This window comes from Pleurodeles waltl, chromosome 3_1, assembly GCF_031143425.1.
Source record: "Pleurodeles waltl isolate 20211129_DDA chromosome 3_1, aPleWal1.hap1.20221129, whole genome shotgun sequence".
Lineage (NCBI taxonomy): Eukaryota > Metazoa > Chordata > Amphibia > Caudata > Salamandridae > Pleurodeles > Pleurodeles waltl.
Window position 1 is genome coordinate 51,135,764 of NC_090440.1, and position 25,855 is coordinate 51,161,618.

The window sequence follows — 25,855 nt, forward strand, 5'->3', positions numbered from 1 at the left end:
CCGCCGGTTGCTGCTTGTCGGCGGTGGCGGTGCTGGCGTTGAGTTGTCTGTGTTGCATTGGGTTCACCGCCTTACTTGTTATATGGCAGTCTGCACAAAAACCCTGGAGGCGGTCAAAAGACCGCCACCGGAGTTGCGGTTCAGTTACCACCAAACTCAGAATGACCCCCCTTAGTGTCCTAAAAGTTTAAAAATCTGGGGAGACCATGTGAAAGGCTGAATGCTCTAGACTAATTATGGTGTTTCTTAAGAGCTTTCAAATTGAGAACAGAATAAGGCTTTAAACCAATGCTAATGAAAAAGCATCATGCATAAGAAAAAGTGACATTTGTACAATTAAATATTGTTTTTACAAAAAATGTTTGCTTTGTAAAGTGGAAGAAAAATGGTCAGTGTTATAGAATATGTCTCACTTAGAGTATTGAAGATTGTGTTTAACAAGTTCATGAAATGTTTGCACATAGCTGACATCCAGGGCTCTTGGGCACTGGTTTTCCTTGCTCAGGTGGAAGAAGAGATTTTCTGCTCTGTTTGGTACAGCTTTTTCGTGTTGCATTTTTGGAGTCCAATATATGAGATATTTCTGCAGCCAAGCATAAATAAAAAGTGCAACAATGCAGATAATAGTTACTTGTTTCGCACATCAACTGAAGTCTTCTCTATATCCAATCTGAAATGGATTTTAAGTTGTAAGATGCAGATGACAAGTGCTCTGATTTCCCAACTGAGAAAGTCCCTAAATCATTTAGCAACCTAGATCAATGTGAGAAATCACTCAATTTGTCTAGAGAAAGGTTGGCATGACAACACAGAACAAAGAGAATATGAAGTGCATTCCTGAGAATATGGGTTACTAAAGCAAGGTGAAACCAAACAGACCAATGACAACTGCGGAACAATAAATGACCTTGAGCATTGCTTATTCCTCGAGTTCAGCATTTCATCATGTTAGAAAGAGACAATTGTACCCTGGTATACAGCATCTCAGGCACTGATAAACACATGCATGTAAGGCAGTCTATTCTATCTTACAATGTTTCTTCATCATATGTGTATGTTATCAAAGGTGGAAATATTTGTCAATTTGGTATAAGACAGTATTATGGACTAGTATCTTCTCTGTTTAATTCAGCTTTTAAATGCAGAGACCCTTAAAATATACTGGTAACTATGGGGCATATTCTCAAACGTAATTTTGTAGTACGTTTAGTAGTACTACAATAGTACTACTCATGTTTTACAAAATGCTATTCACTCCTACATGCGGAGATCTTCGTCGCTCTTGTGTGGAGATCTCCGCTTCTTTTTGGCACGTTTTGGTAATAAATGTGAGAGGGACAGGGGGGCATGGTTGAAAAATCAGAATTCCTTGCTACACAATTGGAGGGGCTAAGAGAGGACTAAGGAGGGTTTTTTGTGAGAGTTAAGGAGAGGTTTAGAGAGGAACATGCACCCACCCACAAAAGTGTAAGCCTACTGATATCCATAAACCGCACTTCTATAGTTACTAGAGCCAAAATAGAACCCATAACATAGAGAAATTTACTCCAGCTCACACCTAAAGTAAGTCCAGCACCATGCATGGCTGACCACTGATATTGCAACACATTCCCATAGAAAATAATGAGGTAGGGGCTCAGAGAACAACCCTACAACTAATGATGCTAAATGTATTTCTACTCTTTAAAAGTATATGTAAACTTATGTGCTATATATATATATATATATATATATATATATGTTATTTAACAATAGCAAATTTTTATTTGAAAATAAATGTACTTTTATTTTTAAAATATTTAAATTAACTTAAATAATTGTAATCATAACGAATGGTAACTGTTAATGCACATAACATAAATATAAACATTTTTCTTTAGGTTGGCATTTTTTGAAAATACATTTAAAAAAAATATTTTAGTTTACATTAATTTTTAAACTAAATATCCAATGCAAAATTAGGTTAATAATGCTTGAGCATTTTTAAGGTTGTTGCACACTTAAAATGAATATATACAATTAATTTACATAAAGATTTACAAAACAGGTCACTATTTTTTTATTATAATAAACCTTTTTACTTTTTCCTATACTTTACCTAAGGGGGATTTATGCCTATGTATACAAAGTTTCTAGTAGTAACTTTACACTTGTAAATAAGGCTCCACCCCCTGATTTCATGGAGAGGAGATATGTAAGTCTACACTTTGTAGTAACTTTGCATTCATAAAAGGTGACTTGCTTAAAGTTCTACATTTACTGCAAAGTGTAAGAGTAAATTTACATGTGTAGCTTTATACATGTGTAAGTCTACCTTTGTGACGTAGGCGCTTAGGAATTAGAATTGCTAGGAGGTAGGTAAATTCATTGTGTGAGGAATAGAGGGGCATCTTGTGGTGTAGGAAACAATTATGTTGGACATTGCTATATAAATGAATGGTGATATTGTCTCGAAGGTGTGAAGTGATGCTGGCATTATATTGCTTGGTAATCCCTAGGAAACAAAGAGAGCAGTTCTTTAACCATTTCACTGTTGAGTTGTTTGCACAGTTCTTTGCTAGAGCTTTTTTAGAAGCATTAGCATTTGGTTGTTTAAACACACAAATAACCTCTCATGCTCTGTGTTGTTTGCTATTGTCTTGTCTCCTTTTAAACCCTTCGGGTTCTACAGTGTATGACTGGTATCAGACATTGTAAAACCAGGCTAAAGCAAGGCTGCACTGGAAGGTACATCTCTCTCTCTTCCCTGCTACGGCTGTCCTTTTATTGAACCATACCTCATTAAGTCATACACTGTGAAGCCAGGCTAAAGCCAGGCTGTGTTAGAAGTTACATCTGGCTCTCTTCTCTTCCATGCTACCCCTGTCCTTTTATTGTACCTCACTTCATTAAATTAGTTGGACTAGTTTCCTCTTCGTTTGGATTCTGTATGTCACCCTGCAATGCTCCTGCCTTTAACAACCTCTTTGTTCTTCCTTTGCACCCATACAAACTGATAGTTTTTTGGCACGTTGAGGTCTGTATATTGGTGCAACTTTGAATCACTGTCTCATTGCAGCCTGAAGATACAAGAAAAATATGAAGATGTTTTTGATTTTTTAACATATTTCCTCAATGTTTTGTTTTTTCTCAAGTGCATAAACACAAATCCCAGAGTGCTAGCTAAGCAAATGTTGCCCTGACTGTCTGGAATCTGGCAACTAAAAAATGTAGTCTGCACAATCAATTATGTAATATTAGAACAGATAGTGAAATTCTGGCTTAATCACAGATTGTTGTGCACAGTTCATTTGATGCAGGGCTGTATGGAAAGTATACAAATTGTATATTTTCTAATTTTAAAAGACATTAGGAATCTGTTGGTGCAAGCTTGTGCTCTTTTTCCATTAATGGCCAACTAGTAGGAAACTCTGAACATGCCATTTGTCAGCTTTTTAGCAGTTTATTTTCTAAAATATGGAAAGTGTCTCCCACACAGAGAAACATTTCAGTGCCAAAACATGACCCTTAATAATATTCGTCTGGTCTCCTGAGCATGGGGGTACCAGACATGTATGGATCTTCTATGGGTTTAGACTGCCCATAATCAATCAACTAGGTATAGCGAAATTCTGGTTTTAGGGTGTCTTTCTTTCAGTCACATATATAACCCATGGGCTGTATAGAATCTGCGGTAGGACTCCTGATGGATTTTGGGCAGCAAGACCACTGAGTGTGGGGGACTGAGTGTGATCTCAGATTGTGTGACAGCTGTTGTCACAATACTTCCAGCTAGCTAGCATCACCTCACCAGTACCATAGGTAAAAGTGATTTGTGGCAGCCTATCGCATGACTCTCTGAGAATCAGCAGAGAAGTCATGGTAGAACAGATCCTAACCCTTTCTCTCAGTTATACAAGTCTCATACATGCAAAGGCAAGCAGATTTAGATTCAACAGGTTTTATTGAAGCAACTGCCTTCTATGTAAAAAGGTATGAATTGCAATTATGAAAAAATGAAACACACTATTACAACAGTGACTAGGAAAGTGAAACACAGGAAGAGTCCCACGATATTGTCACAATAATGTATCTAATATGCCTACCTACACTACTAAGATTATACATGAGAGCAAATAGCAGTGGTGGCCCTAATCGACCCATCCAGTCACAGGAAGGAATACCCCAATCCCCATACATGTGTTCAGAGATAAAGAAGAGGACTGTTACTCTGCTGGGAGTCCTCCCACGCAGACGAAGAGGAAGTACGCAGTTTCACCAGAAACTGTGACAACATGCAGCATGAGATGGCAGGCTGGCTCGAATGTCCCCTCTAAAGTGGTGGGGGCAGCATGTTGTTTTATGATAAAACATCTTATTGTTCCAAGAACTGCCTTGACGTGACAACACATATTTTTTTGTGTAGGGTAGACATTGTACTCTGGACTGGCAATACCTGGTAAATTATTGTTTGCAGCCTTAGAGTGAGCACAGGATGAAATGTCATGCAAAGAAATTAATAACAAATTCTGCATGGCAGGGCAACTGATTAAAATAATAAATCATCACCACTAAAATGAAGCCTTTCTAAAATAATAAGAGGAATAAAATGACAAGTGACTAGATGAGAGAGCACAGGCATCAGACCCAAGCTACAATAAATGTGCCTACATATACGCTAAAATAACCTCACGACAAAACATACCACAACCATATATTTTTAACACCTACATATTGTAAAGATTGTATCTCTTGGTGGCAGATTTTCCTCACCCTGATATTACCGTAGCGAGATTCAGCTAAACTTGATGTTTGTCAGTTTTTTTGCATGTTTTAATAATAAGTTTATTGCGAATGTTGCAGTGATAATATCAAAGATGCCATAAAAGATGTCATCAATGATATAATATGTTGAGTTATTAGCTGTGCATGGTGAAGGTGCGAGTTATAGTTACCTACACACCTCAGATCAGCACAACTATTAAAATACACAATCACTAGCACACTCAATCCACAACTATCATTTCCAACTCACATCACAACACCCACACCTCAGCAATTACCCAACACTGTACCCTTACACTCACAACACCCCTACACACCGTCTACACAACCACTACCATGTCCCCACAAAAACACCCATGTTTCACTGATGACGAGTTGAGGGTCATGGTGGATGAAATTGTCAGGGTAGAGCCACACCTATTCAGAGCACAGGTCCAACAAACATTTTTTGCTAGGAAAATGGAGTTGTGGCAAAGGATAGTCGACAGGGTCGATTCTGTAGGCAGTCATCCATGCACAAGGGAGGATATCAGGAAGAAGTGGAACGACCTATGGGGGAAGGTGTGTACCATGGAATCCAGGCACCAGATAGCCGTGCAGAAAACTGGCGATTGGCCCCCACCTCCTCCACCACAGTTCACATCTTGGGAGGAGAACGTCTTGGACATACTGTACCCTGAGGGCCTGAATGGAATACCTGGGGGACTGGAGTCTGGTAAGCACCCACAACATTCATGTCCCACAATTGACTAGTCCTGCATGCTTCCTCACCACCCAAATCCTCCCTAATTAACTAATTTAGCCACTAAACTGCTCACCTAATCACCTAATGCCCCTCTCTTGCATGCCACCTCTCCAGTCAGCCCAACTGCCCTTACAGCCCTTGGAAATGGCACGTTAACTACAGGCTGATGAGATCACTACGACTCCCAGAATGCACTAGCCGATAATTGTGAAAACCTGGATTGTGCACATCACATTACCTGTTATGCATGTATAAATAAAGTCCTGGCTACACCATCTAGATTGTTTTAGTGAGGACCAGCACATGGCAATGACAGCATTGCAAGGGCACACCCAGAACCAGCAACCAAACACAGCTACTACTCAGTGACCATTCCCAGTGGCCACAGACCACAGATACCAATCCAGAAATATCCAGCCTTGGGTTGGAAAGGAAGATGGCAGAGTGGATGCACATACACAACACCTACTTACAGGGCAATTACCCTGCATACTCACATACTGTGTTCCCACTAGGACACCATTGTGCAATGTGCAGCTTCCATGTGTGACACCTGGCAAGCCAGTATTTACACAAGGTAACATAGCCGAACAGTCATGTCACATATCAGACATTATCAGACTACATCTGCACTAAAATCTGTACCCAATTAGTATGACCGCTCCAACATGGAGTAAGGGAAACAAGTCACAGACTTGGATGTGCAACTAAGGTATGCTGTGCAGCAGTTGTCAATGTCATTGCAGGGTATCATGTTAAGCCACTGTCTGCATGTCACACAAAAGCAACCAAAGACATATTCTAACCTGAACTCTATGTCTCATTCCTTCCACAAGTAACGTTGCTATTGCCATCATGGAGAGGATACCTGAGTCCCACTCAGGATGAAGGCCCCAGTGAGGACAACACCCTTGCATGTCTGCGTACCAAAGAACAACCTGGCCCATCTGGGACATCTGGTCAGTCAACGACTCTCAGCCTCACCCTGCCTACATCAATACCTCCCAACACTGTTGCATCAATTTCACAGGCAACCATTCACCCCCAAACCTCTGTCCCAAGGACTATTCAATCTATTGTGTGTCCCACAGCACAGGTACCTGAGTCAAACCTTGCCACCCATGACAATGATGGAGCTGCAACCACTGGGAGGGGGCACAGGCACGTGGGGTTATGGTGCGTGGGAGGGATACTGTGGGCCGAGGATGGACCCTCAAAGGGACACAACTGACCAGGAAACCATCTCCCAAGTCTTGGGAGCTTACCAAAGTTCCCAAGACAGGATTGGCCAAATCATCACCATGTTGGGGGAAAATCAAAGGCTGCAGTGGTAACACCACTAGGAAGTCATGCAGCAGTGGCAGGCACAAAATGCCCACATGGCTACCACTACACAGGGATATCAACACCACCCCGATTACCTTCTCCAGAAAACAGCAGGTCCCTTCAACTAGCAACGTTACATCTGCCCTTACTACATCTGCAGCAACTAGTGGAATGGAGGCCCTCCCTCTGTAGTTGAAGACCCCTCGCAAACATAGACGTCCACCCAGACATCCAGCAGGAGCAGATGCCAAACACTCTGCCAGGAAGTGAACCTCAGCTGATTTGTCACCCTTGTGTGCCACAGATACACCCTGTTGACTGTTCCGAAACCTAACTCCATTTTCCCATGGTACAAGGACACTGGACTTGTGTAACCAACATGTGTAGCAGCTACCTTGATGAATTCATCCACCATGACTTCACCCATCACTTTTATGTTCATTTATCTAGTATTGTTTTCAAGCACACTGAATCACACTTGAACAGAGCAACTGTGTATTTGTCCTTTATAATCCATGTACAATAGTCATGCTTGCCAACTGTGGTCTGGTCATGCCCCCCTGTATCGAACCGCCAGTGTAATGCTCATCATACGAAGGGTCCCTCAACAGTAGACACATTACAACAGTAATGTCACAGTACAGATGTCCAAGAGGTTGAAATCCAGTTTTACACTATTGTATAGTCAGTTTGCAATCAGGAAATAGAGCATGACAGAGAGTACCATCTGGATGTCCACGCTCACAAAGCCCTCCACAACACCGGACCGGCCTACCTCAATGAACGAATCAACTTCCACAAACCAACTCGACAGCTCTGCTCCGCCGACCTCGCCCTCGCTACAGTCCCCCGCATCCAAAGCACCACCTCCGGCGGCAGATCCTTCTCCCACCTCGCCGCCAAAACCTGGAACTCCCTCCCCATCAACATATGCAAGACCCAGGACCTCCTAACCTTCAGAAAGCACCTCAAAATATGGCTTTTTGAGCAGTAACCCCCACCTCCTTGAGACCCTACCGGGTGAGTAGTGTGCTTAAGAACTTTGTTTGATTGATTGATTGATTGATTGATTGAGTGAGAAGGCTATTGACCTCCTGAGGCAGACCTCTATTTTCGGCCACTGGTACCCTCTCCCATAACATAAAATGGAGGCTGCAACTTTCAGGTTGTGGCCAGCCAATTGCAGCACTTCTATTTGTGCGCACATTTGCAAACATTTTTGAGTAGTCGAGATTTACTCACGGCCAGATAAATACAAATGTGGATTTTCCTTAATTTCTTGTAAATTACTAAATGGATGTACACCAAATAACCAAAAGCACGATCTGCATACCGAAAGCTAGCTTTCTGCCAAATTTGGTGTAATTCCGTCCAGTGGTTCGGGCTGAAGTCATGTTCAAAGGTCCACTGAGAAACACAACTTTTTTCACACCCCCACCTTTTTCTCGGCCCCCAATTGACGGATCACCCCAAAATGTTCAGTGCTCAACAAAAATCACTGGGGCATTTTTTTGGAAAATTTTGGGAAGATACGTCAAACGGTGCCAAAGATATAGGCAAGTCAAAAAGAGATTTTTCTATGGCAACATGGTCCTAACTATAACTACATATATCGTTTGGTCAGCTGCTCCGTAGGAAAAGTGATTTTTGTGTTGGTAATAACCTTGACCCCGTTTGAAAAATCTCCATAAAACCTTCTAAAAAGTTGCTATGTTTTGACTAGTTTGTGCATAGAAATTTTAGAGGTGATCTGTCAAGCGGGGCAGAGAAAAAAGGATAGGGTCCTAACATGCAAAATCCCCATGCATTTGTGGCGCCTTTTTGGAATTTCATATGCACAGAGTGAGGTTGGGCTCCTACGCCACCACTGTCAACTTTGGTGCACTGTTTGCACTGACCACATTGTGATGGTTTAAACAGTATAAGTCGCAGCAAAAAGGGCCCAAAAAGGGGAATCATTGTTTAGTAGTAAAACCCAAGTTGGAATAAATGATGGTAACAATATAACAGAGATTGACTTGAGTTTAAAACAGCTCCTCATCCAACCAGAAAGATTACTGAGAAAAGAGATAACGAAAAGTTGGAAAGTAATTACCTTAGAAAAATACATGGCGGTATGAAGGATCCCAAGAGACTTAAGAATTTTTACTATGCCCAATCATCCAGATACAAAACCTGAAATGCTTGAGGAATGGGGACAGAGCAGAATGCTATGTTCCAAAAATATGATGCTCATCATCATTAAATATGCCAAAGTAGCTATAAAAAAAATATACAGAAATAAAGTGCAGAAACTGAATCAAAAATAAGTGTCAGTAAACAAGAAGAGGAAAGTAAAAAAATAAGAAATAGTATGGAAAAAAATCTAAACAAATATAAATCTGAAGTAGAAGCATGAAAACAAAGGACATTTCTAAGAGACAAACAGGACTATACAAATGGCAGAATATAAAAATTTGCAAAAAGATTTGAGGATTTAAAGAAACAGTATTACAGTGGTCAAAAGAAACAAATGTTGTCACCAAATGGTACAATGAGTGAATCAGGTGCGGAAATGAGTGAAGGAGAAAATATGGCACTTGGGGCTATAAATTCGACTTTTTTAGAGGAAACACAGCTAATCTACATCGGTCAAAGAACACCAAGGAGAAGAGAATGAGCACATGGACAAGGGAGGGTATCAATAAAAAAAAACAGATTACAGGATGGTGAAAAACAAGAAGAGATAGGAAGAAGATAGTACCAACTAAGAAGTGAGAAATTAAGCCTATAAATCAAAAGATAAACCATATAGATGAGAACTTAGTGGTCAATTTTACAGACTACAGTCTGAACACAGAAGAGAAAAAGCTGTTGAATGAAGGGTTGACTTTTTTCCTAGAAAGGCTCATTGATTTTGTACAGAAAATAATTTATATTTACAAATTTGTGTGGAAGGTCAAGTTAGCCAAACATTTTGCCAAAATCGAACCTACAGAAACAATGGAAACAAAACGACAACTGATTGACAAGGACACTGAATTAATTATTGCACAGAAAGGAAACATTAAAACTATGTATTATCTAATAAATGATCTGGATGATGAATGCCTCACAGAAACACAGATCTTGGCACAGCTGAAAATACGCACAGATGAACATAAACGCAGTAATCTGAAAACAAAATCTAAATTTTGTACGGGTCTTGCTCCAGGCACTAACACTGATACATTCTTTGATCTAGTGATCCAGGATTTGGAAAAAGTGAAAAAAAATCAACAACGTAATTCCAAGGAAAATCTGAAAAAAAAGAGAGAAATGCACTATTGAAAGTAATGGAAAATGAAACACTGGATATTAAACCAGCCGATAAGGTTGGAAATATAGTGATTCTCAATTAAAAAACTATGTGGAAGAAGCAAATCGCCAACGGAATGATACATGTAGCAATGACCTAACCATTGAGCTTGACAAAAATTTTAATATTTGGCACAAGAAATGTCATATGCATGAAGACGAATTATAGTTTTTGAAGTCAGAAGCCCCGGTATTTCCTACTATATATTTTTCACTGAAGATCCGCAAAAGCCTCAATAAACCACCTGGGAGACCAATGATTTCTAGTTGTGGATCTCTATATGAAAATGTGTCTAAATATATAGATCATCACTTGGCACCCTTGATGACAACACTAAGCTCCTTCATAAAAGACACAGGAGACTTTCTAAGAATTCTGGCAGAAACAAGTTGGCAGGAAGGGTATATGCTTGTAACAATTGATGTAGCCTCGTTACATACATCAATTGACCATAAAATTGCTCTACCTGCATTTGACTATTTATTACAACAAAAGAACATAAAGGAACTTTAACATTCTCTAATGCTATTACAAATGATAGAAATCTGTTTGAAAAAGAATGTATTTGTTTTTAACCATCAAGTGTGCATTCAGAAACGTGGGACAGCCATGGGAGTTTCCTTCTCTCCAAGCTACACGAATCTCACCACAAGCTAGGTGGCGAGAGAGGTAGCTTGGAGGGAGGAGAACAACAAAAATGTGGAGAAAATAGTCCTTTGGCGAAGATTTATTGGCAATTTATTTCTAATCTGGATGGGCACCAAAAATGAAGCTATGGAATATTTTGAAATCTTGAATAATAATCAACAAGATTAAAAACATTACATGCAATTCGACTACTACAGAAATAGATTTTCTGAATTTGAAGGTGTATATAAAAGATGGAATGTTGGAAATCACTTTTTCATAAACCTACCGCTACCAACAGCGTTTCACATGGAACTGGCATCCATCCATGACATCTCATTCGAAACATACCTTTTGGTGAATTCTGAAGACTGAGAAGAAATGTTTCCAATGATGAAGGTATGCTATTACAATTTGAAAAAACAGAACAGAGATTTATAAATAGAGGATACAAACAAAGAGACATTAAACAATAAATGAAACAAGCAAAAACAGTCGAAAGAAATCAGATCCTAACACAAAGAGAGAATAATAAATTTGGAAGAAACAAAATTACGAGTAATCCTGGAATACAGCAAAAAGAACCATCTGATCTACAAGATTCTCATGAAATATTAGAATCTGATTAGTAGAGGATTAGTAGAGCTCCAGACATTGGAGAAAGAGCTGGCAATAATAATATACAGGAAGGTTCCTTCTCTAAAAGATAACCTGTCAGAAGTCATTTTGTCATGCCTACAAGTTCTATGTGACTGAATAAAAGGAGTGGTGGATTTGTCAAATGAAAAATATGTAAAGCAAGCCAGATCGGCAAAAGTCCTTCCAGGATTACACAGGACAGGAAATCATGATTATTGATAGGGTCATGTGTGAAATGGGGTATGTGGTATATGTCATTAAATGTGTGTGCGGAATAAAATTTGTTGGAAGCACAATAAGCAATCTCAAAAAATGTATATTAAAACATATTTGTGCAGTTCAAAACAGAGTAAGTAAGAGATTTTATGGAATTGACTGTGTTAAAAAAGATGGAAGAGGTGGAGACAGAGAACTAAGGACCTCATTACAACCCTGGCGGATGGGGAGAAGTGGTGGTTATATCGCCAACAGGCTGGCGGGAAAAAAAATGGAATCATGACCATGGCGGTTACCGCCATGGTCATCCGCCACTTCTCCACTCCGACCGCAAGGGCGGTGACGACTGCTGGGCTGGAGACTTCGGTCTCCAGCCCGGCGGCCGTCACCAGACTGCCGGCGGTATCAGGACCTTGCATACCTCCATGGATTTCGGGTGGTTTGGAACCGCCATGAAATCCATGGCGGTAGGCACTATCAGTTCCAGGGAATTCCTTCCCTGGCACTGATAGGGGTCTCCCCCACCCCATCCCCGACCCCGAGTCCTCCCCCCACACCCCTCACCCCCCCTCCTCCCCAAAGGTGACAGGACCCTCCTCCCCACCCCCAACACCAACATACACACACCCCCTCCCCACCCCCACCCCCACCATGCACATACACACACCCCTACACGCATACATACACTACAACAACACATACCCGCACACATACAAACAGACATGCACAGAGACCGACCCGCACACATTTCCCATACCCACAACACACCCCCTGCATGAATACACGCACTCACACACCCCCTCTACACACTCACACGCACACCCCCATGCACGCACACAACACCCCCTCACCCCCCTCCCCCAACGGACGATCAACTTACCTTGGCCGTTGATCCTCTGGGAGGGGACGGGATCCATGGGGGCTGCACCGCCGCCAGCACCCCATCACCAGAACACCGCCACACGGAATCATGAGACGTGATTCGGTGGGCGGTGTTCTGATGACGGGGCGGTGGAGGTTGAGCAGCCTCCACTTTCCCGCCGACCGCCAGTATGGCTGCTGGCGGCACCCTGTCTAAAAAAGGACGGAGGGCTGCCAGCAGTCATAATACGCTGAGCGGAAAACCACCTGCACTGGCGGTCTTCAGCTCGGCGGTACCTCAGCGGTCTTTCAAAAAGACCACCGAGGTCGTAATGAGGCCCTAAATCTTTGTAGACTTGAATCTCTATTCATCATCAGACTCCACACAAGAACCCCAAAAGGATTGAACAATGACTTAGAATTGCATGTTCGTTTGTGATGAGGTAAGTGGAAGTATGGATTTCGAAAGTTCTGGTATGAGAAACATGAACAGCTGAATGGGTAATTATGGATGAAGGGTTGTACACATCATGAACTTTGAATTATTATTTCCCATAAAGCAAAATTTGATGAGGTCCCAACGAATTGAGATCTGCTGGGCATGGCAAGAGGATGTATTGATGTGACCATTGTAAAGCCTGCCTTAATGCACTGTGAGACTATGGAAACATTAGTCAACCAGTTATTGGTCAATAATAACAACTATTAGTAGAATGACTGTTGCATATACCTCAATAAGTGCTTTTGCAAAATCCATGTGAACTGTGGCACATACATTTTGGCCACTAAGGTGGTCATTTTGAGTTTGGCGTATGGAAAATTCCATCCTCCAAACTCCCAACAGGGTGATCGCCGTCTATGCGGCGACCTCCCCACCGTAGTTATTAAGGGTTTCCTGCTAGGTCAGCGGGCGAAAACCTAAGTTTCCGCCTGCTGGCCTAGCAGGAAACAGGCTACAGCATTGTCACTGGCTTCTAATAGAGCCGGCGGCTATGCCGTAGTGAACAGGGTTCACTATCACCCTCACAATGTTCACTGTCTGCAAAGCCAAGGTGCTGGGCATGGCGACCCCTGCACTGCCCATGCCAAGTGCATGGGCAGTGTAGGTGCCTCCCTGTGGCCCCCTGCACCTGTTCTCTGCCAGCCTTTTTATGAAAACTTTTACCTTGGACTTAGGAACTTTTTGGAGTTTTTCTTCCCTGATGTCAGACGACCCTCCTCAGCAAGCCAATTTTGATGCAATGTCGTCAGATTGCTTTTCCACGAGCCCCCAGTCAAATCCTGGAACTCTGGGGCTCCAGAACTTATAGCGGGACAAACCTGCAAGTCAGGCCGGGTTGCGGTTGACATTGGCCGGCTTGACTCTCGCTGTCGAGTGGGTCCACTTATGAATCTTCTTCGAGAAGTACTTTTAAGGTCCTTCAAGTGTCCACAACTCACCCCAAAGTTTCAGATGCTCTGAGTTGCTCCTTGGGGGTTAGGACTTCAACTCCCAGAATTCACCTGGTCCTAATCCTTAAATGGCCACTGGTCATCTGGGCTATTTCTCCAAGGCTGGGTGCAGGGGACTCTGGTCAGCTCCTTTCTACCTGTAGCTTACAGGCAGTCCCTTCTTGGAGTTGTAGAAATAAGGCAAAGTCCTTTTCTTGGTGAAGCCCAAAGTGTGCAGCTGGTACAGCCCTTCTGAGTGCAGGGTCCAGGTGCAGGCCAGGGGTCCAGCAGGGCAATCCTTCTTCTTCTTGTCTTTTTCCAGCAGGGATCTAAAGTGTGGGGCAGCTCTGCCATATTCATCTTTGCTCCTGGGATGGCAAACAGGGGGGGTGCTTCTGTCCAATCATGTACAGGACACGACCCTCTTGAGTGACCACTTCCTGGGAAGTGTGGCAAAAATCAATCCCAGGGAGCAACATTCCTCCAAAATCCAAGATGGCAAAAATTCACTCTTAGAGTTTATATCAGGGTGAGCCCACCCACTGGTGTGGCTAAGTTTCCCTAAAAATGCCCCATTCTAGCCTAATCAGGGAACACCTGGTTGTCTGGGGCTGCAAGAAATGGGGGAGGTCCAGTTGCTATCCCAAATATCCTTCACTCCTTTAAAGTCCAATTTGACTGTTTCCCCCATCCTGTTCTACCATCTGCTGAGGCAGATCTCCTCCCACCAGATTCTTCCTTTTGTTTCAGCCCAGGCCACTTCACAACTCATCAAGGCAGCCAATCAGAGAAGGGGGCTACAGGGCTGAAGTTGGTCACTTATAGCAAGAGTTCTAAAACTGTTTCCCTGTCCAAGTTATATTAAATTCAACAATGGCAAGTTGTTGGATTTATTATAACTTTTAATTTGGTACCAAACTTGCTATATTTAGCACCTTCTTATAGAAAATAAGACTTTATTATTTTAAAATGAAGTCTCTCCATGTCAGCCTAAGGAGACCATTCTCTTCAATGGGGAAAAACAAATTTAGCTATTTGTCCCTCACCAAAGCTTATACAACATCTTTTATAAAGTCCCTGCTTATAGTTACATTGCACCCAACCGTGGGGGCACTTACGGGAAACCTTAGGGATGTTTTATATGTAACAATAAGGTAGCTTAGGACTTTGCAAGTAATTTTAATTCCAAAGTTGAATTTGGGGTTATCTTTAACTTAAAAGCAGCCAGCAATGCAGGCCTGCTTTTAAAATGACACTGGGCAGCTCAGCAGTGCACCTATGGGTGTACTACCTATGGTGGGGTCCCTAAACCTACAAGCCCTACCATATACTAGGGACTTATAGGTAGGTTGGTACAGCCAATTATAATTAACCTAATTTGCATATATTATTTTAATCAGGGCACAGGCCCTGGGACTGTTTGGCAGTGCCCAAGGCACCATCAGTGTCTGAAAAACACCAGTATGAGTGACAAATGGGGGCAAAAAGTGAGGGGGCTTCTGCCGGGCTGTCTGGCCACCTCCCTAAGCCATTAAAGGACCCGGGGATCCCACCACGGGGCCCAAATTTGTATGAAAGGGGAGGGCAGCCACGTGCCCCCATAAGCCTTCAGAGGCCCTGATAACCCCATCCCCTGGGGAGGCCACACCTGGGGCTTACATTTTCCGAAATGGGGAGGGAGCTGTGGGGCCCCTTCAAAGGCCCTAGGAACATCATCCCCTGGGTCAGCTAAAGCAATTAAAAGGGAGGGGGGACACACGGCCCCCCTCCCTGAGCCATTAGTGTCCCAAAAAAACCCATTCTCTTGAGGCTGGTTCACGAGCCCACCCCGGGAAATAGTGTTTTCCCTGTTCCCACCAGTGCTGTCAGGGAAGCATGTGTTTGCACCCTCTTGGCAGGAGCATTTTTGAATTTCCTGTCAGGAGGGAGCAAACACAAAGCCTGCTCGCACCAGCTGGGAGCAGACTTTTGATCTTTTTTTTGCCTCCACTGATGCAGGCAGGGAAACAGAACAAAATATTGCTCTCATCTGGAGGGGGCAGCATTAGTATCTGCTCCTTCCAGGCTGTAGCAATTCCGGCTCCCGCTATATGCGGAGAGCTGGCTGTGGATGCGGGGGCCTTGGGGCTACCCCGCAACCCCCACCAAATGTATGGGGAATGCCTTGGATGGGCACCAGGGCAGTAAATGGCTTTTACTATGAAGGCTAAACAATAGGAAGCCTTTACAACAAAGGCTTTACAATGAAAAAGCCTTTCTAATGACCGTCTTTTACAACAAAATTGCTTACAACAAATATGCATTCATGACGGATGCCTTTTACCATGAAAATTGAGATAATTGTAAGTATTTTGCAGGGAAGTAAAAAGTATTCAAAGATGTATTTGTACATATGTGTGTGTGTGTGTGTGTGTGTATATATAATTTTTCTTAAATAATATATGTAGAAAATATATATATTTTTTATATATATATATATATATATATATATATATATATATATATATACATACAAAAAAATAGAATGTATATATATATTACCTACTGGCAGTCACCAGTAGGTAGTTATAGTTAGAACCATGGTCCCAAAAACCGCAGCCGGAGCAACGCATATCATATCCACACAGTGTTACCATGTGTGCCTGAACCACTCATGTGCCTAAACCACGCAAATGCATGGTTAAGGCACCATGAATATGCGTGGTTCAGGCACACACCAAAAACTGCTGGGAGAAGAACGCAGCAGCTGGCTAAGTGGGGCTGGAGAGGGTGCAGGGATTTTTAAGAACAGGGCATGGTAGGTTTTAGAGTTCAGGGTGGGGGCGGTGGGTTGAAGTAGTTTTTAGGACATGGTGGGGTAGGTTTTAGGGTTCAGGGCAGGGGGTCAGGGTAGTTTTTAGGACAGGGTGGGGTAGGTTTTAGGGTTCAGGGCAGGGGGTCAGGGTAGTTTTTAGGACAGGGTGGGGTAGTTTTTAGGACAGGGTGGGGTAGGTTTTAGGGTTCAGGGTGGGGGTCAGGGTAGTTTTTAGGACAGGGTGGGGTAGGTTTTAGGGTTTAGGGCAGGGCAGGGCAGGGGGTCCGGGTGGTTTTGAGGACAGGATGGGGTAGATTTTAGGACTGTGTAGGTTTTAGGCTTTAGGGCGGGATCAGGGTAGATTTTAGGATGGGTGGGGTAGTTTTGGACAGGGTACGTTTTAGGGTTTAGGACGGGGGTTGGGGTAGTTTTTAGGACAGGGAGGAGTAGTTTGTAGGACAGGGCAGGGTAGCTTTTAAGTTTCAGGGTCAGGATAGTTTTTAGGGCAGGGCACAGTAAGTTCTAGGGTTTCCAATTCCAATTCCAATGGTGCTCGTGTGCTACGATATTGGCCTCGGCTCCATTAAAGGACAGCGTGGTGGGAACGCCTAATACAATGTTCCCGCTGGTGAGCCCAGTGGGAAAAGTGTAATATGCCTGGGGGGGAATACCATCAGTATGATGGTGGTATCCTCCCCACAGCTCTGGCGTTCCTGTGGTGGGACTGCCAAAGTCATAATGAGACCCACTGAAATACTTGTGCACCCACTCACAGACCCACTCAGACACTCATGCACCCACTCACAGACCCATTCGGACGTCACACATCCACCCACAGATATACTCAGACCCTCACACACCCACTCTCAAACCCAGACAGACCCTCACACCCACTCTCACACCCAGAGACACCCTCTCACACCTATTCTCACACACAGAGAGACAGGCCCTGCGGCCAACTCCTGCTGCGCATGGTCAAAGGGTGTGCATGGTGCAGAGTTGAGTGGTTCGGCCATGCGTGACGTCGGGTTTGGTGGTTATAGGGTGTCGACCACTTTGGGTAACCCTCACCATCCACTGCCAAAGGCTCTGTGGGGCGGTGGTCAGATTAACATATAGTAATTCAAATTACTTTACGTTAAAAAAACCAGAGAGATTCACTGAAAAAAAAACAAAGGCTAAGGGACGTTGTAGTTGGGTTCTGTATTTTGCTCGTACAAAACCATAGAAATTCAGCAGTTATAGTTAGAGTTATTTTAAGTAACTATACCTCGCGACCTAAGGTAACTATAACTCGCACCCTCTCCATGCACTCCTAATTACCCCAGAGATTACCGCACTTATGACAACCCTATAACGTTATTAAAAATATAAATGAAGCATTAGCAGTCAAATTAATTAGAGAATTTGTAGGGTTTAGTGTGAGTGTAGATTTTTGGGTGTCAAGTGAATTTTTAGGGTATAGGGTGGGTGTGGGTTTTTGGGTGGTAAGGGAATGTTTAGGATGAGTGTGGGTTTGTGAGTAGTAAGGGACGTTTAAGGGTTTAGGATGGATATGGATTTCTGGATCGTAAGATAATTTTTAGGGGTTAGGGTGAGTATGGGTCTTTGGGCCATAAGGGAATTTCTAGGGTGGGAAGGATAGGAATTATTTTATATGCATATATATATGTACATTACCTAGTGGTGGTCACCATTAGTTAGTTATAGTTAGAACCTAGTTTCCATTAAAAAAGTGTTTTTTACTTGCCTATATCTTTGCCGCCTAGTGATGAATCTTCACCAACTTTTACCAAAACATGTAATCCAATCTTCAGCTGCTGTCTGGAAAGGTTTGAGGCAATCCGTCGAGTGGGGGCTGAGAAAATGTTTATGGTAATTCCCATAGGGTTTTGAACATGACCACAGTCTGAACTGCTGGATGGAATTACACCAAATTTGGTGGAAATATAGCTTTGGGTCCCTTTTTTTTTGGGGGGGGGGGCAGGGTAGGGACACCCTGACCCCTTAGCTCAGAGAGACGCCACCAGGGCAAAAAATCATTTTTTTTTAAATGTCTGCCAAAAGTCGCGGCAGATGAACTGCTATTTACCCCACATGTAACATTTGCTGTAAAATTGCTTAGGAGGAAACTGTGCAAGTCCAAGTAAGTTACCTTAGGGTATGAGCTAGAGTTCCTTGAGCTAACCATAAATATAACTGCTAAATTTCTATGGATTTGAGCGAGTAAATTCAGATCCTAACTATAATGTCCCTGCAACCTTTGCTTTTTTTCAGTGACTATATATATATATATATATCACCTACTGGCGGTCACCAGTAGGTAGTTATAGTTAGGACCATGTTTCCATAGGAAAAGCGTTTTTTTACTTGCCTATATCTTTGACTAATCTTAACGGAATTTTCCCCAAAACGTGTCACGGTTATTTTTGTTGCCAATGGAAAGTTTCGGGTTGATCTGTTAAGTGGGAGCAGAGAAAAAAGGGGGTGATTATAGGTTGTGTTTCCCATGTTAATTTCTATAGGATTCTTTAAACGCGACTACAGGCCGAACTACTGGACGGAATTACACCAAATTTTGCAGAAAGCTAGCTGTCGGTGCGCATATCACACTTTTGCTTATTTGGAGTAAATCCACTAAGTAGTTTTTGAGAAATTTAAGGAAATTCAAATTTGTATATTTCTGGCCGCAAAGTATTCACGAATAAAGACGAGCGTGTACAGGAAAACACTCTGATTGGCTGCCAATGCTTCAAACCAGGAAGGGTTGGCAGCCATCTTGGGACTCGTCTTGAGCTGAGTCCCAGAAAAAAAGTAAAAAATAAAATAAAAGGAGCCAGGGTAGGGACACCCTGACCCCTCTGCACTGGTGGGGGGGTTCCAGAGAGACCCCTCCAAAGCAAAAAAACTTTTTTCGTAATTCATTTTATGCCGCAAGTTTGTGATATTTGCAAATTTCGAGCAAAAAAATTATAGGCCCTGGGTGGGCCAGGTCCTAAGGCATTGCAAATTTTGTGTGTGGGGGCCTCCTGCCCCCCCCCACTGCTCCAGGATAACCACCAACCCGTGGCCCCTCCGCTGCCCTGGGGACTTTCACCTCCCCAGGGCTTTAAATTATGTTTAAATTTAAAAAAGAAAGAGGGTCCCTAAGGGACCTCTCCGCCCGGGAACCACCACCCCCCGGGGCTATTCTCGTTGGAGGGAGGCTGCGCAGCTCTCCTCATGGAGCCACTAATGGCCCTGGGGACCACCAATGGGACATAGCTGTTTGCTGCAGCTTGGCTGCAGTGCTGCAGCTAGAGCCCAGCCACAGCAAACACTTCAGGTTTTGAAAGCAGGACCTGTAAAGCAGGTCCGGCTGTCAAAATCCAAAGTTTCATCTCTGTCCCCTTCACTGCTCTGTGCTTGGTAAAGCATTGGCACAATGGGGGAAGGCTTAAGGCTTTCACCACAGTGGCAGGTATCCCGTAAAGGGCATTTTATTTAAACGAATAATAAAAATAAAAATAATTGTAAAAGTATATAGGGACCACGGGCAGCCCTTAAGGCTTCACCTGTGGTGCTAAATAGCCAGTAAAGGGCTTTTGATAATTTTTTATTTATTTTAAATACATTATATGAAAGCTTGTGCCCTTAGGTAACTATAACTTGCGCCTTCGCCATGCACAGCTAATTACGCCACATATTATATCATTGATGCCATATTCCATGACATCTGTCATACTCTCATTGCAACATTTGCAATCAACTTATTAATGAGACAACTGTGCATGGCGAGGGCGCGTGTTTTAGTTACTTGAAAGAACTCTAACTATAACTGCTGAGTTTATATGGTTTTGTATGAATGAATTCAGAACCCAACTATAACGCCCCTGTAACCTTTGATATTTTCAGAGAATATATATGATTATGTATTCAAATTGTTGATATATACATACATGTCTTTACCACAGATGCCTTTACTATGAAAATGTAAGCATTTATTTTAGAGGTAAAAATCAGCTCCATTTATATTACCTATACCTATAGTTTCTATATAAAAAGCGTTTACCTTTATCTTTGATGCTGCTTGACGAATCTTCACAAAACTTTCCCAAAACATTTGCCAGGCCCGTCACCTGCTGCCTGGAAACGTTTGGGGTGATCTGTCCGGGGGGGCAGAGAATAAGGAAATGTCCTAAAACATGTTTTCACTATTCATTTTAATAAAAATGTATATTAAAAAAATTAATAAATAAAAAAGCCCTTGAGGGCTTCTTTGTGGATCCACATAGCCCACAAGGGCTAAAAAAAAAAGAAAACACCTAAATCCTCACAGTGTGCTAAGGGGTTTCGAAGCCAGCTGGACTCATTTCCTTTTTCTTTTTTTTCATAAAAAAGTATACTTTTTAAAAATACATTTTTTTTGTAAATCCAACAAAAATATTTCATTCTATGTATATGAGATATTAAAACCTAAAAAACTCTCTTTCTCTCTCACTTTCTTTCTCTCTTTCGGTCTCTCTTTCAATCAATTTTTCCCACTCACACTCACATACCCACTCACAGACCCACTCAGACACTCATTCATCCACTCACAGACCCACTGACAATCTCATGCAGCCACTCACAGACCCGTGCATACACTGACGCACCAACTAAAACACTGATGTACGCACTCTCACTCCCAGACAAACAATCTGACAGCCACTCTCACCCCCAGATACACCCTCTCACACCTATTCTCAGACCCATAGATGCTGCAGCTTACTCCCGCCGCGCATGGCGAAAAGGTGCACAGCGTGGGTTTAGGTGATTAGGGGGTGTTGGCTGCAGGGTCTGGCTGCAGGCCAGGTTTTGCGGGCACCCTCCCCTGTGCATGGGTGAAGGATGTGCACGGTTGGGTGCTTATAGGAGGTTGTCCTCAGGCCCTGTTGCCAACCACCACCGCACATCAGTGGTTGGATTAGCGTTTAGTATTTAAAATGTGTATATGTTAAAACAAACATAGAAATTCACTGAAAAAATTAAAGGTTACAGGTACGTTATAGTTAGGAAATAGAATTATTAAAAAACATGGTTATTCACTTTAAACTCTCGGGTGCGGGTGTCGGCCAGTGGACGACGCCCGCACTACCTTCCTGGTGCGGGTCACGACCAGTGGCCGACACCAGGGAGGGGGTTAAAAAATCCTCAGATGCGTTGCACCCGAGAATTTTTTTTAATTTAAAAAAACCCCGGGAGACACACAAGATATTCCATTTCTCCCCCTGCCCCCCCACCCGGCCCTTTGTGACGACAGCACGCCGCAAGGCGTGCTGACGTCACTATCTGTTTTCCCCACCGGACCAGGAAGCCGCCTTGCCACCTCTTCCTGCTCCAGTGGGGAAAACGGGCCTAGACGGGCCTCCCTGACATTTGGGAACACCTCGCTCAAAAAGGGAGATTCTCCCCTTTCAAAGGAGGCCTTCCTGTACCGGTTTCCTGGCCCTCGAACGTAGGGCCAGGAAACCCCACTAGACACCAGAAATTTCACTTGGTGGGTCAGCCTCCTCGGAAAACGGGCCGGCTCCCACCCCCTCGGGGGCATTTTTTTTTTAAAAGGTAGGTTCCCCCCAGGGGGGGTGGGGGTGCAATTGTGCCCCCCCATGGGTTTAAAAAAAATATTTAAATTTTTTAAAAAAAATAAACAAATGAAATTGACAGGGGGTTGCCCGTGAGCAGGGCGACCCACTATGAGGGAAATAATTTTTTTAATAGTCCTATGGTTTCCCTGGGGGCCACTATGGCCCACAAAGAAGCCATACAGCTATGTATAGATTTGTCTATATATAGATCTCTCTCTCTCTCTCTCTCTCTCTCTCTATATATATATATATATATATATTTATATATATATAGCTATCACTTTTGTCAACGCGTGTGTGGTTTCCCTGGGGGCTGCAATACGCCCCCAGGAAAACCACAGCCACATATAAAAGTGATATATATATATTTGCTACCAGTTCTCTTGCAGTTGCAGCTTGCGTCTTCGAAGCAATGCACATACTTCAACTGATTCGTTTCAATTGTAGCTTTTAGGCAGCAATAAAAAAGTCTTGTGATTATGTTTCTGCTACAAAAGGATCTGACTTTTGTCTAGTGGCAGTTTTGATGCCATAAAGTAGCGCAGAAGGTTTATATGCAAAGATCAAATCTGTATTTTATGTAAATAGCTGAGTAGATTAGTAAAGCCAGCCATTACTTGCGCTATAATACAAAGGAAATGTATGTGCGAGGGGGGCTATAAGAGATGAAAAGCACTTTTGCTTGGTAGTAGTGAGGGGATTGGAGGAGGAAGTAATGGGAGTGGGAGCACCAATACTGATTGTTGGGCTGGGCACTAGGGGCGCTAAAGACTGTGACGATTGGTGTGTGACAAGGTGAAGTAATAGTGTGTCTTTTTTTCAGTGTCTTGAGAGAACGTGCTGATTAAGGGAAGAAGCAAAGGTAAGGTGACCTCTACTGCTGCACATATCACACACACACACCAGCAATTTTGTGATTGTCAACGTAGGCTAGTGTTTTAGAGCGACAGTCTAGCCAGTATCAGAGATGGCATCTTGTTGAATGACTGCTGCTCAAGCCCTCACTTGGGTTATAGAGGACAGCTCTGACGTAGGATCAGAGACTGAGACAGCAGATACTGAGACAGCATCTGAGGGGTAGGACAATGGTGCATGCTCTGGGAGTGATTTTTCAGTTGGAGTCCCATTCGATAACTCCTTTTCCACTGATTATGAGGGAGGTGATGAGGACAGTCCTGCTGTCCCTTCACAATCACAGTCTGTGCAGCGGGACAATAGCAGGTTAGCCCAACCCAGAGAGCAGGTCCATGTGGCAGCAAAAGACAGAGAGAGTGCTCTCTTGGGAGCTCCCCAATTTAGTTCAGCCCCAAATTCCACCGCACAATCGTATTGTGGAGACATCAAAATTATTTATCACAAAACAACCTGGCTTTGTAAGGCAGGCACCTGCATTTTTGGTCCTGGGCTCTGCGGTCAGATAGGGAAACCTACCAAATCCAGACATTTCTGGAAACTATACATCTGGAGGAATCCACAGAATTGTGACTTATGTTGATTCCCCAAAGTTTTCTTATCCAGAATACCCTGCAAAGGTGAAATGTTGAATAAAAACTCAATTTTTTCTTGCATTTCTGTCACACAAACTACAGGAATATGCTGGGATCCACAAAATTCCTACTACCCAGTGTTTCCCCTCCTGTTCTGATAAAAACGCTACCCCACTTGAGTGCCTGTACCTAGTGCCTGCGTCAGGAATGGATCACCCCTGGGTCAACAGTTGCCCTCATGTAAGGACCAATATTTACCGTTGTGTGATCTATTCCGGGCATGGGCACTAGGCCTACCCACACAAGTGAGGTACCATTTTATCGGGAGACTAAGGGGAATGCTGGGTGGAAGGAAATTTGTGGCTCCTTTCAGATTCCAGAACTTTCCATCACCGAAATGTGAGGAAAAAGTGTTTTTTTTGCCAAATATTAAGGTTTGCAAAGGATTCTGGGTAACAGAACCTGGTGAGAGCCCCACACAAGTGAGATACCATTTTTATCGGGAGACTTGGGGAAATGCTGGATGGTGGAAGGAAGTTTGTGGTTCCTCCCAGATTTCAGAACTTTGCAGCACCGAAATCTGAGCGAAAAGTGTTTTTTTGCCACATTTTGAGGTTTGCAAAGGATTCTGGGTAACAGAACCTGGTGAGAGCCCCACAAGTCACCCCATCCTGGATTCCCCTAGGTGTCTAGTTTTCACACATGCACAGGTTTGGTAGGTTTCCCTAGGTGCCGGCTGAGCTTGAGGCCAAAATCCACAGCTAGGCACTTTCCAAAAATCACATCAGATTTCAATGTAAAAATGTGATTTGTCCATGTTGCGTTTCCTGTCGCGGGCATTAGGCCTACCCATGCAAGTGAGGTACCATTTGTATCGGGAGACTTGGGGGAACACAGAATAGCAGAAAAGTGTTATTGCCCATTGTCTTTCTCTATATTTTTTACTTCCAAATGTAAGACAGTGTGTAAAAAAGACATCTATTTTAGAAATTCCCTGTAATTCACATGCTAGTATGGGCACCCCGAAATTCAGAGATATGCAAATAACCACTGCTTCTCAACACCTTATCTTGTGCCCATTTTGGAAATACAAAGGTTTCCTTGATACCTATTTTTCACTCTTAATATTTCACCAAATGAATTGCTGTACACCCGGTATACAATGAAAACCCACTGCAAGGTGCAGCTCCTTTATTGGCCCTGGGTAGCTAGGGTTCTTGATGAACCTACAAGCCCCATATATCCTCGCAACCAGAAGAGTCCAGCGGACATAACGGTATATTACTTTTGAAAATATGACATCGCAGGAAAAAGTTACAGAGTAAAACGTGTTGAAAAATTGCTGTTTTTTTCACTTCAATGTCAATATTTTTTTATTTCAGCTGTTGTTTTCTGTAGGAAAACCTTGTAGGCTGTACACAAATGACCCTTTGCTGAATTCAGAATTTAGTCTACTTTTCAGAAATGTTTAGCTGTCTGGGATCTAGCATTGGTTTCACACCCATTTCTGTCACTAACTGGGAGGAGGCTAAAAGCACAAAAAATAGTACAAATGGAGTATGTCCAAGTAAAATGCCAAAATTGTGTAAAAAAATAAAATAAAAGTGGTTTTCTGATTCAAGTCTGCCTGTTCCTGAAAGCTGGTGATTTTAGCACTACAAACCCTTTGTTGGTGCCATTTCCAGGGAAAAAAACACATGCTTTCTTCTGCAGCCCTTTATTCCCATTATTCTGAAAAAGTAAAATTTTTGCTGTATTTTGGCTAATTTCTTGGTCTCCTCCAGGGGAACACACAAACTCTGGGTACCTTTAAAATCCCTAGGATGTTGGAAAGAAGGATGCAAATTTGGTATGGATAGTTTATGTGGACAAAATGTTATGAAGGCCTGAGCGCGAACTACCCCAAATAGCCAAAAAAGGGCTCAGCAGGGGGAGGGGGGGAAGGCCCAGCAGCTAAGGGGTAAAAAAACCAAAGGTTTCAGGGAGGTTATAGTTAGGCTCACATTTTAAACATACAAAACC

At 43.0% G+C, this 25,855-nt stretch overlaps 1 protein-coding gene across 4 annotated transcripts in view; it reads left to right on the top strand.

Moving 5' to 3' along the window:
• The window catches only part of LRRC4C (leucine rich repeat containing 4C), a 3,131,096-nt gene that overhangs the window by 2,055,601 nt on the left and 1,049,640 nt on the right, over positions 1–25,855 (top strand). For all 4 annotated transcript variants that reach the window (XM_069221814.1, XM_069221813.1, XM_069221816.1 and 1 more), the window contains exon 8: positions 23,170–23,208. The gene's annotated coding sequence lies outside the window, so the exon portion shown is untranslated. The remainder of the gene's footprint in view (positions 1–23,169; positions 23,209–25,855) is intronic.